The 17,989-nt window shown below is 38.8% G+C and overlaps 1 protein-coding gene across 2 annotated transcripts in view; it reads left to right on the forward strand.

Moving 5' to 3' along the window:
* The window catches only part of Ghr (growth hormone receptor), a 253,524-nt gene that overhangs the window by 157,017 nt on the left and 78,518 nt on the right, over nucleotides 1-17,989 (forward strand). The window lies entirely within an intron of this gene.

A 17,989-nucleotide genomic window follows, 5' to 3' on the forward strand; every position in this document is an offset into this window, starting at 1 on the left:
GAGCCCTTCATCTTTGTAGTTAAGAAAAGTTGGGATCCTAAATGAAAGAAAGGAAAAAAACAGTGAAGATAGTAAGATCTCCAAAGAACTCATCTTGACCAAAGAGCAGGAAATAGGTGTTTAGTGAATGAACTGGAGAGACAACTGAGGAGACTTGAGAAGGCTCAGAGGAGTCAGACCTGAATCAACTTCTGGGGATTTCAATCATATGGCATTCTCTCTGGCCCAAAGACAAGCAGAAACAGCTGGTCTGTTTCCAGGTAACTTTAAATACAGACATTTTTAATACCCTTAGAAGATTTAAAGTCCACAGCATCAAATTCTAAAGAGAAAATGAGGATATTTCTCCCTCATGTCAATAAGTTTTACTATCTTGTCTTTTTGTGTTATAAATTACAGAAACTTTGTTCCCGTGTCACTAATTGCAGAAGCTTTCAGACTAAGCGTGCCTATCCCACTTCCCAAAAGTCTTATGAATCACCAAACCCTAAACTCAAGATCTTCTCGTGGCCTCTGCTCTGAGTTTTGCTCCTTGACTACTGCAACTACTAAGCAAGCTTGGGAATCATATCATCACCTTTTTCTTTAGCCCTGAGTTTGCAAACATTAGACATTTAGAAAACAAAATGCTCACTATAAATGTTTTACTGGAATGAGTAAAATTGCCTTTTGATATTATGAAATGGGCTTAAGGAAGATGTTTTTAAGTATTGTATATATATCATCTACTTACCTAGAATTGGAGTCTTCCAAATATAGATTAAAATTAATTAAGTTTAAGATCCAGAAGTGATGTTTAAAGTAACTTTAAAGAAGTTACCTATCGAGACTGAACACACTGGTTGAGATTTGAAAAAATAAGCAGAAAGGGTTTTAAAGAATTATGTGACTTTAAACTATATTTCTGAACTATGCGTGTCTATTATAAAACTCCCATGGAGGAAAATAATATAAATTAATGTCCTAGACATGCTAGCTAGATTCTTTGGAACTATAAATAGTTCTAAATACATTATAGACTTGTAGAACTTTTTGGAATCTTTCGTGTCTTCCAAAACTGTTGTACTACTTGTTTACAGTGCACACTCGTGTCACATGTTCCTTGTGTAAGTCATCTTAATGGTAAACTCCACACAAAGATTTTTATTCCATGTTCTTTCTCACTAATGATTTTCAGGAAAACAAACAAACAAACAAAAAAAAAAAAACACCAAAACAAAACACTGAAAGAAAGCTTCAGTGCTCAGTAAAAGGAGAGGGGCACAATGTGAGAAACTGTCAAAGTGGAGCCTTTATCAAGACAGATGTCCTGGAAAGAACTAGAGATAATTCTTTGGAGAGGGGGCTGCACTGACTGGATTTATGTCAACTTGACCCAAGCTAGAGACATCAGAGAGGAGAAAGCAAGCCATGAAAAGCAATCCAGAGCCAGGCGCCCAAAATCCCAGCACTCCGGGAGGCAGAGGCATAAAGATCTCTGTGAGTTTGAAGCCAGCCTGGTCTGCAAAGTGAGTCCAGGACAGATAAGACTGCGCAGAAACACCTTGTATTGTAAAACACTTACAAGAATGAGCCAAGTTTATGTGCTAACACATAGGAAGAAAAATAGGAATGAGCACATCAAGGATTTTAAGTCAAAGAGTCAGAAGATAATGATGATTAACCATAGCTAGAAAAAAGACAAAAGACACTAACTTCTCTTTCTTAATACAGATTTTATTTGTAAATATGCATGTTGTTATAAACAATGATGTAAATCCCAACCATTTTATTTTACCAATAAGGACTCAGGAGTCAGATACTGGGGTAAAAATTTGCTAGCTCAGAAAGGCAGAGAAAGCACCTTCCTTCTCTGCTCAGGTCAGAATAGAAAAAAACCAAAAGGCTCACTAGTACAACTGACAGCCCAGGAGAAAAAGGCCAAAAATCCCAAGGCCGAAGCCTTGCTAATTGAAAGCCCCAATAGCCAGGGAACTGAAGCCTAAGCTAAAGTCAGAGCTGGAGCTAAAAGCCTGCTTTTTCTACATTCTGTCTTAAATACCCCTCAACTCAAAGTCCCTCCTACTCTTTAATCCCTGTCAGCTGGTTTCTTGCTCAGCCTCTTGACCTAGGGTTAACTTTATTAGATTGGTATACAGAGAATTATTGGATTAAAGGACTGTGCTAGGTGTGGGTGAACCACACCATAATCACCTGTTTACAATAAACAGAAAGTTCTTGGATTAGAGGTGTGTGATAGGGCTGAACCAAATCAAACAATAAACAGGGTTTTATGGTTCACAGTTTTGGGGTTCACAATGGGATCAAATACCCTGCAACATTATGCGTTGTGCATACTGGTGGGTTTCAGGGAGGTAGTTCCCTACAATTACATCATGATTTCCCTGTTCACTTCCTTTCCCTCTACCCCCTTTTGAATTCAGTTTTTTTTGTATTCAAAGATTCTGCCTTTGCATTTATCTGACCAAATTAGCAAGCATCTCTTTAATTCTAATTTAAAGAGTTATCATAGCTTTTCTAGAAAAGTATTTACAGTTGTATCTTTAGAATGCATAACCTTTGACCCTTAAATGTGTTACAGATAATATGGATAAGGTAGATGAGGAGAACCCCACTAATATAAGCTCCAAGGCTTCATCCATGCATGTGTCTGTCTAATAAATGTTTATGGATATCTGTCATATATCAAGAAAAAGGAATATTTTGGTTTTCAGACCTTATATTCTGATAAAGAGAAAATAGGAGCATGCATGTAGACAGAAGTAAGTGGTTGAACATCTTACCAGGAAAACGAATTAGAACTGTGAAGAATAAACATTATGCTACACTAGAAGTGACTGGGAGAGTCTCTTAGGTTGTTTAATAGGAGCAAGTTTCCCTGGGAAGGTGCTGAGCTCAAAACTTAGCTAATAATACAAAGACCACTCATGAGCTAGAAGTAGCAAGAACTAAACCTGGAATAAGCTTGGCACATTTAAGGGTTGGCCCTAACACTGAGAAGATATTGGCACAAGAAGTCAGAGCAATAGACTGGAGCCCATTTTGCAATGTATCAGCCAAGAACAGGGCAAATAACAGAAGCATAATTCAAGCTGACTTAAGTAAACCAACTCATTCAAGCACTGGAAAACCAGAGAAGGGACAGCCTTTAGAAATGACTATGTCCAGGTACCCCAAATTCATTTCTCAAAAGCTGTTTTGCCTTTGGACTCTTGATTCATTGTCAAGGCTAGGATGAAATATGTGAAGCAAAGAGACTACATTATTTTGTAAAGTTTTTGTTTTGTTTTGTTCTTCAAGACAAGGTTTCTCTGTGTAATAGCCTTGGCTGTCCTGGACTCAATTTGTAGACCCGGCTGACCTTGAACTCACAGGGATCCACCTGCCTCTCCCTCCTTGAGTGCTGGGACTACAGGTGTACACCACCGGGCTGTGTGCTACCTCTTCTAGAATAAGTTGTTTCAGAGGATGGTGGGAATATCATCAGGCCAGCTGTATGTACTGGAGTAGTAAGTTGGCTCAACGTCCTTGGACAAGGAACTACTTAGCTGAGGCACAGATGGCTAAACAAAGTTAGGATTCATTAATTGGAAGGAAAGGTCAGTGAGGCCGAGGCAGGCAGAGTTTGAGGCCAGCCTAGTCTACAGAGGGCATCCAGGACAGCCAAAGCTACACAGAGAGACCCTGTCTCAAAAAAAGGAAGGGAGGAAGAAAGAAAGAAAGAAAGAAAGAAAGAAAGAAAGAAAGAAAGAAAGAAAGAAAGAAAGAAAGAAAGAAAGAGGGAGGGAGGGAGGGAGGAAGAAAGAAAGAAAGAAAGAAAGAAAGAAAGAAAGAAAGAAAGAAAGAAAGAAAGAAAGAGGGAGGGAGGGAGGGAGGAAGGAAGGAAGAAAGAAAGAGAAAGAAAGAAAGAAAGAAAGAAAGAAAGAAAGAAAGAAAGAAAGAAAGAAAGAAAGAAAGAAAAGGGATAAAATTAAATGATGCAAACTGTAGGGGTGCAGGCAAAGTGACACATGAATCATGATATAAAAGTATTTTTTAATAATTCATTTTTCTATTTTTAATTTCATCATATTTTTGTGGTGGATAGGTAAATAAAAGTATAATTGATAATGAACATGTAAAACCCTAAGTGAAACTCCACTGCTGTAGAATGGCCATTCTAAGTACATAGAAGTTCACTGACATGTATAGAGCTTGGGACTGGGCAGGTATTTGAGCAGCTTCATTAATCTAGATATGTGATATTTTTACTTGAGAATGACCTAGAATAAAGTGACCTTATTTAAAAGAAGGCAGAGTAGGAAAGGGGCAGGCTAGATAAGCTATAACTATGTGGCTCTAAGAGGAGTTTGAAATTTCTGATATTAATTTTAGACAATATAGTACCATAATCTGGCTTATACTTTAAATTAGTTTTAATGTTTAGGTGATTAATATAGTGGAGAAAAAAATGCATGGATGAGAAACAGGAAATTAACCACTTGAAAGAGTAGTTGTAGAATCTGAGCACACAGGTTGTGCAGAGAAGTAACATGTTGAAATAGAAGTGACATAACTTGTTTCAGGAGTAAATGAGATGTCAGGAGTCAGAGAAAGTGAAAAGGAAAAAGACGACACAGGTTTCGGGTTAGATGCCAAGGTGGATGACGAAACACTCTACAGAAATGATGCAGGACTAAGAAGGGACAGGTTCTGCCAGGGTACTCAGGCTTTGTCTTAGGATGAAGATACTGATTGGACATCACATAAAGAAACTGAATAGAGTCTAAAGTTTAGTGGAGATACTTAAACTAAACATAAAATTTTGGTGCCACTAATATATATGGGTGCTATTTAAAGCTATTACCCATGAGGAGAGTCTTTTTTTTTTTCAGGAAAAAAAAAATAGCTGAAGTGGCAGAGAAAAGAGTTCCATGGCAGGTCAATATTTAAGAGACAGGGAAAACAAACAAACAAGCAAACAAACAAAAACAGAAAAACAAAAACAGGGATCCAGCGAAGGAGACCAAAAACCGTAGCGGTGTACATAGGTAGAAGGAAAACCAGAAGATTGCATGTTGTCAGAACTGAACAAAGCATCTGTTTTTAGGCAGTGATCTCCTGGGTGAGCCCCCTCAGAACTGTTGAAAAATGCAAAACCTGAAATGGCACCATTATATTTGACAAGAACCTGTTGCAGAGACGGAAACGGTCAGAAACACAATTGAAGAGCATTCAAAAGCCAACGGAAATCTAGGAGGTAGAGGCAGCCCTTCAGATAAAAACTTTAAAATCTAGGAGTGGCAAAAAGTTACTATGTGTGAAACTCTTTTCAGAACAAAAATATATACTTTCTAGGTGAGATTTGTAACCTTTCGAAATGCTTTTCTTTCTTTCTTTTTTATTCTTTTTTAATTAAAATTTTATTTTTTATATTAGTTACAGTTTATTCACTTTGTATCCCAGCTGTAGCCCCCTCCCTCATTTCCTCCCAAACCCAACCTCCCTCTCTCATCTCCCCCCAGCCCCTCTCTGAGTCCACTAGTGAGGGAGGTCCTCCTCCCCTTCCTTCTGATCCTAGCTTATCAGGTCTCTTCAGGACTGGCTGCAATGTCCTCTTTTGTGGCTTAGCAGGGCTGCTCCTCCCTTGTGGGGGAGGGGTGTCAAAGAATCAGCCTTTGAGTTCATGTCAGAGACAGTCCCTGCTCCCCTAACTAGGAAACCCACTTGGATACTGAGCTGCCATGGGCTACATCCAGGCATGGGTTCTAGGTTATATCCATGCATAGTCCTTGGTTGGAGAAACAGTCCCAGAAAAGACCCCTGTGCCCAGATATATTTGGTCCTTGTGGAAAGAGAAAAAACCTACTGTGGTTCCTGTTTAAAAATTATGTCAGTGTTCCAGGTGTACCGGCATCTACGGATCTCTTTTTCCTCTGTGTTCACTTTTTCATAAGGACATTAGGCATTTCACTTATTTCAATTCAGGAGTACTGGATGCAGACTGGAGAAGCTGGGAGCCTGAGTTACAGCTTAATGTCAGATGTAAATAGAAGAGAATGTGTTAAGATGAATTGACATAATGTATTGCTGAGTAAGGGGTTGGAAGTTAGGGAAAGTAAGGAAAAATATGATATAGTTTGGGTTTGAATGTTCATACATGCTATTTTGCTTGTTCTTCAATTATATTAGCTGCAAACAGGGAAAGCATATACTATTTACTGCAGGTCCTAAATTTAAATTATTCACAAACATCTTAAATCATCCTTTACTTGCTCTAACCAAAGGTGTCTTTGTATGCCTTTTAAACTTGCATTCACCAGAAAATCCAGCAGGATACAAGTTCCTCGGGGGTTGTCCTCACCCTCCACATCCCCCTTCACCTCCTGGCCTCAACACAATGAAACTCTGTTCTGAGCTTGGCTAGCCACTTCTTTTCCCACATTGAACCAGGGAACATTTAAAGCTATATAGTGTCCTTGTCCTGCCAAAAGCCTATGGGCAGGGTGCCCCTTGGACTGACACACAAAGACATACTGTAGAAGGTATTGGTGTCCAGAGAAGCCAGCCACATATGGATTATTAATAAGGCTTTGTGTTTTGTTCATATCATATCACCAAAAACTTGAATGTAATTCAATCAAGGAAAACAAAATTCAGGTTCTAGATTTTTAGCACTTTGCCTGCCTTATAGCTGCAAAGACATATAACTACTTTTATATTCTATATATTCCTTCTAGGAAGAAAATGGCATTTAAAAACATATTCACGGTATAATTTCACATTCAAATGATAGTGTTATGATTAACTACTTGATTTTAATTTTAACTATTAATACAAAGTTAGATTTGTTTTTATGGTACAATACCATAAGGGATACCAGAAGGTACAAAAAGGAAAAACTCACACACAAAAAAAAGTTTTAAAAATGTGGTAGTATCAGGCAGACTCCCTAGGTATATGCTCACAAAGGACCATGACGTTGCTTACAACTCACTTTGGACAGTGTTTCCATTTTCTACTACAAATTCATATGGGTTTCCCTTTCGTATTAGCCACAAAGCAGATTTTTGACAATTCTTTTCCAAAATTAGCATTCAGAAAATGAATGTAAAAACTTTTAAATGTTTGAATGAAGCTTTATTAAAGTTTTCTGTCATTTGGCTACAAATGTGACACATATAGAAAATGTTCACAGGGCTGGAGAGATGTCTCAGATTTTAAAGAACAGCCTGCTCTTCTAGAGGATCCAAGTTTGATTCCCAGAATGCACATGGCTGCTCACAACCATCTATAATTCCAATCCCTGGGGATCCAACTCCCTCTTCTGTCCACCTCAAGTACCAGACATACACATGGTACACAGATATCCAAGCAGGTAAGACAAACATGCAGGCAAAGCACCCATGCACATAAAACAGAAAAAAATAAAATATTTTAAAATGTGGGGCTCTGTCTTTCCACTAAGGTGCTTTCTTTACAAGTAATAATAAACAGATGGTATCCGGCAGATGTTAATTTAAAAAGAGGATATTAGAACAAAAGGTCTGGTAGTCATTGTATTATAAATATTGATTGAGGGTCTACTGTATGTAGTGTGAGAAAGGATAAAACATGGTTCTTTCAACAGGTTGAAATAAAATTTAGAGGCCTCTGAAAGACTACCTAGCAGCGTATCATATCAAAGCAGATGCTAAGACTCATAACCAAACCTTCGGTAGAGTGCAGGGAATCATGTGATAAAAGGGGGAGTTAGTATGACTGGGAGAGGACAGGAGCTCCACAAGGACAAAATATATCAGGGCACAGGGGTCCTCTATAAGACTGCTTCTCCAACCAAGATATAACCTAGAACCCCTGCTCGGATGTAGCCCATGGTATAGCTCAGTATCCAAGTGGGTTTCCCTAGTAAGGGGAACAGAAACTATTTCTGACATGAACTCAATGACTGGCTCCTTTACCTCCCCCTACCCCTGAGGGAGGAACAGCCTTGCTAGAGCACAGAGGAGGACATTGCAGCCAGTCTTGAAGAGACCTGATAAGCTAGGGTCAGATGGAAGGGGAGGAGGTCCTCCCCTATCAGTGGACTTGGAAAGGGACAGGGAGGCAATAAGGGAGGGAGGGTGGGATTGGGAGGGAATGAGGAAGGGGGCTATGGTTGGGATACAAAGAAAATAACCTGTGGTTAATATTTAAAAAAATAAGAATTAATATAAAAAAGAAATAAAATTTAGAGATGTAAGAATATAAACACATTCAGGGAAACAAGGCAAGATACAACACAGGACAACCCTCACACTGGCACATGAGTGCTACAGGTCTTAATTGCTATTATTATTCATTCAAGGTAACCAAAATTACTATGTCCCTGGATTTCTGCTGAACATTTTCATTTCATTTTCTCAATTATTAACACTCCTCCATAAATGAGAATTACCTCTGATCTTCCCATTCTAGAAAAAAGCAAGAAAAAAAATGATAAAAGGTAGGCAAAGACATAAAATCAAGAATGTGCTACATGGTAACTAAATTCCTTGATCTGGATATCTAGAAGCCTAAGAATGCTTCTAGAGGGATAGAGAAAAGTACATCTTGGGGTCTGGGTTAATCTACTCACTCCCTTTGTACCTAATAGGTATTTGGTAAATATACATTGGACAAACATATTCCACTGCTCTGTGTCTATGTCCCAAACAAAGTGCTCTAGCCTAAAAGGGCTTAATTAAAACCATAAACCCCATGACCCTGGGGCTCATTCACAGCAGCTCCCATTTCACATCTGCTGCAGTAAAAAAACTAAAGTAGGATGGTCGCACCACAGTGGGGGTCTGTCTGAGCTCCATCTCATCAGAGTCCATTTCATAGACTCTAGACTACTGAACTATCCACAAGGCCTTCTTCTGGGTGCAAGCAGACCTGGCATGTGGTACCCTAAGTACTGTCTTCCCCTCACCCCCTCTACCCCTGCCGCACAACCCTCTGCTATTCCCCAAATTCTTTACAAGACCTATATATTTGTTCTTTGGCCTGGAATGTTGTTTCACAAATACATGTGGCCCATTACTAGACTATGATCTATGGTGGGTTTTATTTTTTTCCCTATGTGTTACTATTCTGAACTCCAACCTGGAAACATGTTGTGTGCCTGTTTACTTCTCTCCTTAACCTCCCAGCAGGCAGGCACTGAAGCAAGGGTCCAAGGCAACTGAATTCTATCTGCTCCCTGCCATGGTGTTCCCAGCAGCTGGGGCAGGGGCTGGCTCCCACACTGTGCTCCCACACAGAAATTCTAACTCAAAAGTCTCTAGCTCAGGCATATCTATTTCCCAAAGGAATAGGAGCTTGTTCAAGAACTTCTTGTAGAAATTGACAAGCAGAGCCTAGAAACCAGAGGCAGAGTGGCAGCAACCCAGACCAACCTGTTTATGAAAGATGGTTGTGCCCAGAGGGAAAAAAAACACACCTTAAAACCTCTGCCAAATATATTCTTTCTTAAGACACTCTTGACATGCCAGGCTTCTGCATGTCACCGGGTCTGAACAAGAATATCCACTAATTTGTCAATCATTTCCTGGGATCTGAGCATTGCCACTGCAAACAAACAAGAATCTGTCACCTCCATGTCTTAAAACCACTGCTCTATAGAAAATACATTCATTGCCAACCAAAGGAAAAAAAAAAGAGTAAAGAAAGTTAAACAATCTAGTTTCGCTCTTTCTTCCCTTACTTTGAATGCCTAGGATATTAATATAGGATGAAATATCAAGAAAGCTAGTTGAAATATGCTGACTTTGCCCCTGATTTGACTATTCATGGCCAAATTTGTCACAAGGTCTAATGATAAATTTTTATATAATTTCTTTTTTTGTGTAGCTTGAGACTTTAGAGACCATAAGATAGATCATAAATTCAGAATATAAACATCATCATAATGTCTCACAGCTGGCCCTGGAACTGAGTCATTCAATAAATTTATAACTATGTACTAAGCACATTGTTTAAGGAATTGTGCAGGTGTGATTACAGTCCAAAGGGGGATGGGGTTGAGATATCGTCCTTACCTCCAATCTGGGAGCTTTTTTTTTTTTTTTTTTTTAATTGGACAAGTCTGATACCTAAGATATAAAAAAATAGCAAATACCACAGTCAAGATATTTATGTTGTGGAAATACAAAGAATGAAGAGAATATATGTCAACTGAACAAATAAAAAAAAAACATTTTCTTAGAATAGAAGATATTCTAAATGATACTGAAAGGAAGATGAAATTTCCACAGCATTCAACAGAAGTTTACCCTTTGATGCATCCATTTCCAATTTTCATGGTGTAAATATTCCCACTCTGGATGACTTCAAGTTAAAGGCATGATGTCACTGAACACAGAGTTGGGGAGAGCCGCTATCCATGATTCACCATTTGAGGTTTCTGCTTACTTTAATCAGCCTCTCTCCACTATGTCCAATGAACAAACTAACATGTATTCAAAGTACATTCAAACAACATTCAAAAGAAGGAACATGTCTGTCCTCCACACATGTCAGTCCAACTTTGTAATATTCTTTTGATTTGTTTTTCTGATCTTTGTCATATTTCACTGGCCATCCTTCCCTGGGTTGATCTTGACTGAGTGCCAACTTGTGATTCCATTTGTTGCTTTTAGCATTGCTGTGATTGATCTGGGTTCCTGCTACTATAAGGCATACCCCATTACTTGTTGCCTGTGGCCTGGGGTTGACACCCCTGCTGTTCTTCATAATGAAAAGCAGCTTTGGAGGTGGTAGAGCTGAGTGGGATGCTTCCCTGCTCTTGTTAGCCATGGGAAGGGAAAGCCAAGGAAATTGCAAGGGGCCTTTTCACAAGAAAAATGAATTCTGGGTCTCAGCTGGCCCATAGCTTCCCTCTGCAAAGTCTTCTTGCAATTTTCCCGATTAGAAGGCAGTTTCTCTTCATTTACCTTGTGGGGGGGGAAAAACACCACTAATGTGTTTTTCAAAACTCACTATACCTTATTCTGCAACGGGCTGTAGTTGAAAAATCAGACTCCGGTCTCGGTCTCTGTCTTTAATTGCAAGCAGATGTCCTTGGTTTGTGCAGAAGCTCTATCAGGAGAATATTTGTAAATTTCCCAAGCAGAGGTCTGAGAACAGGAAAGGGGATACGTAAAACTTGAAGTTAAACAGGAAACTTCCTCATTAGTCCCCCTCTGCCAGAGATAAATCCTGGGAGAATGGTGGTCTAGAATTGGATACCTGCCATCCAAGCTACTCGTAGGATAAAAAAAAAAAAGACTGCTGAAGATGTGTGCAAGCATATGCCTCTTTTCACAACTCTGGTTTCTCTTCCAAATGTCTTACATAGTATCTGGCTGTCTATCAAGAGTTTTATTGGTATGAGAACGTGCTGGAGGCTACAATATTTCTTCAAGTCTGCCTCTTAGTTTGTTTAAATCTCTGTTTCACATAATGGGCCCTGTGGCTTACTGTTTAAGTGCAAAAGGGACATGCACCTTCATAGAGAGGTGGAGATGTAGTACCATCCTTTTAAAGGGCTCAGAGACTTCTATTCAGATTTCATGGGCTTCTTCAGGGCTGCCAACAACTATAATAAATACGTGCAAGAGAATGTGCTTGAATTCAGAGAAACTATGGGTGAGAATTCAATTTATTTAATGAGCCACAAAAGGAAAGAAATTCTAGCTTAAGCCATAATGGGATTTAGAGTGCCAAGGGACCAAGAGGGCAACTGTAGTCATAGACTCTTCCTGTTGCCAAACTGCTGACAGTGATAGTGGGAGGCCTGGCTGAGAGGGAGGTACACACATTACTTGGTTCCTTATAAACCAGCTGCTGAAGGGCATTTCTGCCCAAACCTTCATCAACTTGGCCTATCTATGTGCTATCTGTGTGCTTTCTAGAATGTCTGAAGCATTCATATAAGGCACTCTACTAATTCATCAAATTTCTCCTAATGAGCACATGATAGGATGTATCATGTGGTGACCCTAAAAGTAGGCCAGATGGTATATAGTTGAAGCATTTCCGACATGCATCTTGTCACAACATTTCCTGAAATGAAGAGGGTAGGGAGGATGATAAATATATTCATAGGGATTTGTGATATCCACACTGACCAGTACCTCAGGGATTCTATAAGCCAGGGCGTAGGACTATAGATGTAATAAATGCCATACACATCTTGATGACTTGGCAAGTTTGAAAAACAGTGGAGTAAATACAGTTGGTGGGTAGCTCTCATTCAAAACTGAGCTGTAATCTATAATTGCTACACAGCCTAAGACAAGCCATTTAACTTTCCTGAGTTAAATAACCCAGAGATCAAATCCCTCACTCACCATGTGTAACTTACAATAATACCTCTCCAGAGGGTTGCTGTGAGTTAAACTGGAAAAACCACTTTTAAAAAAATGCTCAGTTCGTGCCTAAGTACATTTTAAGCATATTATAAATTTGGGATTTAAATATTGCATTGCACTTTTTAATATTCCCATTACGCCAACCCCTTGAGGCAGAGCCGGATAGTCTGAAGTACAGCAGCAGTGTGTCCAAACAATGAGTTTGATATTGAGCCTTTTGCAAGCATAAATTAGAAGGAAAAAAGTACTCATTGGCAATGGAGATTGTAATTTAACTAAAAAGAAAAAAATAGGCAGACATGGGTCTGAAGGTTTTCAGAGGTTGAGATCTAAGAAGAATAATTTTATAGACTATTATCAAGAATAAATAGAAATGGAAAAGTCCTCCACAAATTTGAAAGTTTCTGAGTGGAGACTCTAATGCCAGAATGTTTTAGTCTCTTGTGGCCCCATACAAACATTTAAAGCAATTGTAGTTTTGCAATTGTATTACTCTACTAGAGACCATCTCCTGTGCTCCTAATGGCTCATAAAGATTAAAGCAATAATACTTACCCCGAGGAACTCATTGTGTACCCTTGAGCACAAGCAAATAAGCCACAGCAGCAAGAGATGGAAGCATGGTACCCACAGCTGCTGGATAGAGGGCAATTTAGCTGCCCAAGAGAGGAAACACTCTCAAAGGACATCTTGAAATGAGTATCTCATGACAGTTACAGCATCATCATTCTCATTGTCTCAGACATATGTTAACAGCAACCCAATAGTTCTCTTTACCCAATGCTTACTTTGTACTAGGTGCTCTGTGTGGTGCTTTGCATGCAGTTATCTTCTGTCATTGTGGAAAAATGTTGTCCTATGAAGTACTGTGTTCCTGACTTGTGTCTGCATTATTCCTTAAGGACTGGTTACAACTGCCATTCTTACACAAGTGGCAAATTACAACGTTTGCCAGAACATTAATCCTCCCACTCTTGCTCCCTTAATAAAAGAATTGGAGAACTAGGACTGAGTGTGTTTAGGCTCAGATTGAACCACTCACATAGATGAATTTCTATCCTAGATGCCACTGATACCACTTCCCCAGAGTTCTTTGGGAAGAAAAATCTACTAACTACATATAGCCTATAGGAGTACCTAAGTAGAGTGCTTGGGCTTATGGCTACATACTGCCCTTAATGAAGTGCCAGAACCTCATAAGATCCAATAGAAAGGCAATGCCGAGTTATCCATGGGAAAAATCTTGCCTCACAATTAAGGCAATGCCTACTAATAAGAATGACAACAGTAATAACAGGAAGGCAATCTAACGTTTATTAATTACTTGAAGAAAATTATTTGTATGTAGGAGCCAGTTTAACCTTTACATGTAGACATGCAGGTCCCTGTTTTACAGACATAACTGAGGTTCAGATATATGCTCCATTAAAAAAAGTAAAAGTAGAGAAAGTACAGTAAGAGAAGGTCACACTGCAATTAGATCTCCTACAGTAGGAGACACTCCACCTCAAAGCGCAACAAATCAGTAGATCCCCAGCGTTGAGAGAATCAAAATTCTTTCAGCAAGATGATTCCCAAGGTGTGCATGAGTTCATCCACAAGCCAACATATCCTAAGCCTTGTATTCAGTCCACTGCCAGTGGATCACAGTTCTGTCTGTGTAGATTGTGTCTTGCCACAGCACATTTGTGCAGTAATGTTTGGACCCAATTACATTGTTCTTTCTTCACCATCGCTTGTTGTCCTAAACTTGGCAAGTGTTTCAGGGAGTAACTTTCCCTAAGAAGCTCATCTACAGTAATGAAAGGTATCATTTTGCTCCCCCAGTTCTTGGCCACTTCTTTTAGAGATTCTGGGGTGGGGGCAGGAATGACTTTAGGCTTGCTTTATTTTAAAAATCTAAGCATCTGACGTTCTCGATAAAATACTTATTGATCCCTTTGGGTTACATAATAAATGGAATCCCTGAAGATCATAACTGAAACCACTGTGTGGTCACCTCATTGATTGTTATTGCTGTCAGAATTGTGGTCTCTGGTTATGCTCGTCCTCTATTTGCTTTTCTCTTACTAGTCAGAATGTGAAGACACTGGGCACATGGCTTTGACACTAATTTAAATTGATGAGTGAGCGTGACACTTCCATTTGCCAAGGCAGTGTGTTGTGCATTGCATTTGTAACCAGTATCCACTTGGCATTGGCAGGAATCTGTGGTCTTTCCACTAGAATGTCATTTGTTCTTTTTATGTCTTGATTCACTACATGTTATAGAGCATGATGGCTGAGCAAGGTTTTTGCTTCATGAGAACGTCACTAAATGTGCCACAGAGGAGGAAACACCAGATGTCTCTGTGTGGAGTCGGGTAGTCCAAGGCTCCCCAAGATTTTCCAGACCAGTGGTTTGGCTCAGACTCTACTCAGAACTGACCTGCACATTCCATTCCAGTCATCATTCTGGGAAATCTTGTCAATATTACTACTGATCTAAGAACTGAACACTAATGTCCTTTTCTCAATTTCAAATTGAAAATTGAATCAAATGCTGAAGAATTCTGTGGATGACCCTCTCTCTCTAGTTAACTTAATATTCCCTCCTTATCTAAACTCAAATAGTGAATAATTACAATAAATGGGCAACTTACAGTTGGAGAACATGTACATTTACTTGTTTGTTTGCCTGGCCGAATGTAGTTAAAAGATAGTTAGTCCATGGATACACATTCAGAAGAGGGAGAAAAAGATTCAAATGACCCCCAAGTCCATCTTTGAGGGTTCTGAAGTGAGGTTTTAAATGGAAGACCAAAGATATGACGATCTAAAAAGTCCTGGCCGAGGTGAGGTCTCAGCCTAGGCTTCATGATGAGACCCTGTCTTGAACAAACAAGGTGGAGTTGCTTGTGCTAGCTCTTCCAAAAATAACAAAAATCAAAAGGTTATGAAAAATGGTTCTTACACATGACTACCTGGCACTAACTAATGTGTTCTCACCTTGTTTCCTATTTGCTATTTATTATATTTATTTCAGACATATAAATCCATTTAAATCTAACTTAAAATAATATTTGGGAGCTTAGAGAGGTGGTTCAGCACCTAAGAACACTTGTTATTCTTGTAGAGCACCAGGGTTAGGTTCCAGCACCCACATGATGAACCACAGCTGTCCACAACTCCAGATCTAGAGAATTCGGTACCCTCTTCTGACCTCTGTGGGCATCAGGCACACATATGATACACATATATACATGTAGGTAAAACATTCATACACATAAAATAAAATAAAGTCTAAATTTTTTTGTAATGATATTTTTGCGCTCAGTTTTAAGTGACAGGTAATAAAGTAAAATGTACTGTTTTATGACAAGGAATTGGTGATAGTGGTGAAGCTAGCCCAAAATATTAATGAGAGTATTAATGCAAATCATAGATGTTTCAATTATGAAGGCAGCAAATAACAAAATGAGCTGATTTAAGACAAGGAATTGGTGATGCTGATGAGACTAGCCTAAAAGATTATTGAGAATATTAATACAAATCATAAATGTTTTAATTATGTAGGCAGCATCTAGACTTAATAATATTGTCAAAAAGACAATTTTTGCTTGCTGCTTATATTGAAATGGATGCTTAGCACATTGTTTACTCTGGGAAAATATATTGCCTGCTTTTATTTTAATTACTTGTCACAATCATGTGTGATAGTAAATAACCTTCAATAAATGAAAAAAAGTAAAATTTCAAGAGTGAAAGGAATCTTTGAAAACCAATAGATAAAGAATTTAAAATATTATAATAACAGTTTAAAATTGATTGATTCACCAGAAAAATCCAAATCTTCATTTTAGTATTTTCAATGATAATGCCCAGATAACCTCAGAATACCAACCCCCCGAAAGATCTACCTCTATTAGAATTTCATGCTTGATGGAGAGAGAACTTTAACTCTATCTGCTAGATGTTAGATTACTTGTAACAGGCAGGATGGCTGCTTCTTACCAGCTGAAAAAAAGAGAAGAGGACAGGAAAAGGTACCTCAAGGAGCAGGTGGCTTAATGTCACAAGCTCTGAATTTTGGAGGGAGGGGTGAGAGTTGGCTCACTGCCCACTTCATCTTTGTTTTCTCTCTCTTCCCTGTGTTGAGAGAGAGAGAGAGAGAGAGAGAGAGAGAGAGCTCAGTATGTGGCCTTCTATTAGGCACTAAGACAATATTATCAGTTGTCTCAGAGAATACAGGAAAAACAAACACAATGTATCTGACTACAGTCTTGCAAACAAAATGCCTGGAAGCTCTTTGATCACCAAAATGCTATGTGAGAATACCTTTGGCTAATACCGAGGTGAGAGGGACCATCCTTGGTACAATTCAATTCTCACACTGCCTACCTGCAGGTACTTTCACATCCCATAGACTGACAGCTTAGTTCCACAAAACTGTGTCTAACTTCAGATAACAAACGTATGCAAAATACTATACTTCCGAAAAATGTCTTATCTAGAAATTATAGATAAGCGATAATTTTGAAAGGTTTTTTTTCAGCTAAAACAATATAGTTTCCATGACTCATATTAAATTTGATGAACTAGCACACAGAACTCAGAAATGCATTAATTAATTATTTTAGTTCACTACACAAAGGATACAGATGATGAGGTGTTGTGTTAGTAAGCTTATGCTACTGTAACAAATATCTGAAACAATCAACTTACAAAGAGAAAAGGTTTATTTTGAGTCACAGGTTTGGAGTTTTCAAACCATGAGTAGTAGTTTGTCCCACTAGTTTTGAGCCTATGAAATGGAGGACAGTAGAGGAGCAGCATGTGGAGAAACCGCTTTATGTCAGGTCTGGGAAAGGGCTAAGGGCCCAGGAGCCATTCTAAAAACCATTGTTCCCCCAATAATGGGAAGACCTTCCAACTCACCTTCAGCTCTTGAATTCCTCCCACCTCTAAGTAGTGTGAGGCTGAGGAACAAAGCTTTAACACATGGCCCCTTGGAGGACATTACACATCCAAATCATAGCATGTGAAGAACATGAGGTATGACATGGAGGTAAGCCCTCATGCCCTCTAAGCATCTCCAGGTTATCAGCTAACTAAAAACTTCCTGAATTTATACCTTTAATTTTTGTGAATGATGCATTCTTTGGCTACATTTATTCAACCACTGGCCATTGATAATAAACTTAACCATTAGATCCTCTCTCCTCCCCAGAGGCTTTGGATAACACTGAAAAAAAAAAAATAAAACACCCCAGTTTTGTAAGGATGCATTGATTTTTTTCTGTGCCAGCTTCCATCCTAAGGAAGGAAGTCCCAGCCACTAGTCAACTCATTAGTCTATGAAAAGACTCTGAGTATTATACTCGCTCTGAGTATTACAAATACTTTAAGAATTTATATGTTAAAATGCAGTAAGAAGATGAAATGTTGAATTAGCAGTATAACAAACGGCTTCCCTTGCTTTCATTCAAATCTCAGTACTTGTACCCTGATGGTAACAAAAGATTATCTATCCAGTCCTATTACACTTTTTTTCACCAAAACCAGATAGCAGTTTAGTTTTGTTGTAGCTGGGGTATTTGCGAAGGAACCCAACTGGAAAGACAACCTAACTGCTTGCTTTCCATCTTTGCCTACTT

The sequence above is a fragment of the Meriones unguiculatus genome, chromosome 3 (genome assembly GCF_030254825.1).
Source record: "Meriones unguiculatus strain TT.TT164.6M chromosome 3, Bangor_MerUng_6.1, whole genome shotgun sequence".
Lineage (NCBI taxonomy): Eukaryota > Metazoa > Chordata > Mammalia > Rodentia > Muridae > Meriones > Meriones unguiculatus.